Source organism: Stomoxys calcitrans, chromosome 5, assembly GCF_963082655.1.
Source record: "Stomoxys calcitrans chromosome 5, idStoCalc2.1, whole genome shotgun sequence".
NCBI lineage: Eukaryota > Metazoa > Arthropoda > Insecta > Diptera > Muscidae > Stomoxys > Stomoxys calcitrans.
The window spans coordinates 78897584-78899888 of record NC_081556.1 but is presented as its reverse complement, the minus strand read 5'-3'; positions in this window follow the sequence as shown (position 1 = coordinate 78899888).

Below are 2305 nucleotides of genomic sequence, written 5' to 3'. Positions count from 1 at the left end.
TTGTTATACACAATTGAACAATGACTTGTACCGATTAGTATTTGGTCCAAATCGGAACATATTTCGATATAACTGCTATGTGAAATAAGGTATGCAATTTACACCGGATTTTGATGAAAGGTGGTTTAAATATATACCCGAGGTGGTGGGTATCCAAAGTTCGGCCCGGCCGAACTTAACGCCTTTTTACTTGTTAGAGGTTGCTTTATAGATTTTAGAGGGCACAACAAGCCGATTACTGGCTTAGGAGTATTTCCATAGTGGCATGGGGCGGATTAATATCTGCACCCTCTTTTCAACCTAACCTAACCTACTTGCGAAAAAATAAATTAAACGGAGAAAACAATAAGTGCAGATTATGTGTTTTGGTATGGAAACAAAAACATTTAATTGCTGTCAAATTCCGCTTGCGGAACAATTAAAAATTAAAACAAAAAAATTTCGGCGACTATTCCGAAAGCAGAATAGAACACCAACATTTATATAAGGAAATCGTTTGCTCAAAACAGCTTTGGTTAGAACACAGTATTATGTTATCGAAAAGTTAGAACAACTAATAGGCAGTTAATACGGCACATCATGATCGTACAGGCACCGAATTACCGCATACGTGATCGAGTTAGCATTTGTATCGAATGAGACTTCGTCACGTATCGAATGGATGTATAATAGCCCGTTTACACGACACATCCGATGCATGGTCATTTAATTTTTTTTCGATGAATGACATTAATCGATTGCCGTTTACAAAGAAATTTGTAATCATTGAGAGATATTGAAAAACACGTTATGTGCCAAATAAAGTTATACAATGAGAACTAAAATATGAAAAATTATATAAAATCAAAGAAAGGAAAAAATCGACGAACCGTTTGTGGCAAAAGCTGTAATCAATCCTATTGCAGCCAGTTGTACGTACCGGATTAAGCCGATGGAGTCCTTTATCGGCAAGGGCTGCCCCCTCAGTGTACAATACACTGCTATAATAACAACGATCACGATGTGCCTTCTAAATGGGTCATTACCGCTCTCGAAAGCTGTCGTATCAAAATATTTCAAATTGCTACCGATTTTTTTTTTTTTTGCATCAGAGTTGACATGAAGAAATAATTGTTGTTTGTGGTCTATTTAGGGAAACAAAATTGGTCCCGAAAGTGGGTATCAATTTCATATGAGCCCCACATTGACATGGTCTCTCTCTCTTGCAAAAGTCAGCAATTATGTCCGGTTTGGGGAATGGGCTCCAGAAACTATCAATATCGAGCTCCACAGTCTTGAATACCCAAATTGTCTTGGTGGGCAACTACGTCCTATTTGGGGTTTTTTATGGTGTTAGGCAGTCCCCTAGACAGTTGATCACGAATGTTGATATCAGATTCATGATCTACTCCCAAATACCTTTCATTTGAGACTCATATTTCCATATTCGGCAAACATGACCGATTTGGGGGATGGGGCGGCCACTCAGTGACTCGGTCATCAAAATATATATCAGATTCATATCCTACTCTAAAATACCTATTATTTGAGCCCCATATTGTAATGGTCAGCAAATACTTACTATTAGGGTGGTGTTATGGGGGTGGGGTGGACCGAAAAAAAACTTTTCCCGAAGATTCATATCAGATTGGTGCTTAACTCCCAAAGACCTTTCATTTGAGCCCCATATTGATATGGTCGTAAATTTGTCCTCTTTGGGGCATGGTTTTGAGGAGGGGCGACCCCCCAAACACTTGGTCCCACATTTGGAAATCAGATTCGTATTTTACACGCAAATAGCTTTTATTTGAGTCCCATATTGTCATGTTTGGCGGATGTTTTGGGGGAGGGTGGACCCCCGATAATTGGATATGAGATACGTTTTCTAATCTTAAATATCTTTCATTTGAGTCCCATATTGTCGTGATTGGTCTATATATATTTTTTGTATGTTTTGAGGGTGGGGCGGCCCCCAGGTACCCCATCCGGTATTTGGATATTAAATTTTGGTTTATAGGTTACTAGAAGAGAGCACACAAAATATCGCTTAAATCGCACCACCCATCTCCGAAATCTGCCGTTTCTGAATATAAGGGTAAGGGGGAGGGTCTGCCCCCCTTCAGATATCAAAAAATGTAGTAACCTATTTTCACCACGGGGTCATTATGCACCATCTGTGAAAATTTCAAGAAAATCGGTTCAGCCGTTTTTGAGTCTATAAGGAACACAGAAATGAACAAACACAAATTGATTTTTATATATAAGATAATGACACCGGACCGCCTTTTGTAAAAATTGTGAAACTATTGAAATTTTTGGAAAATAT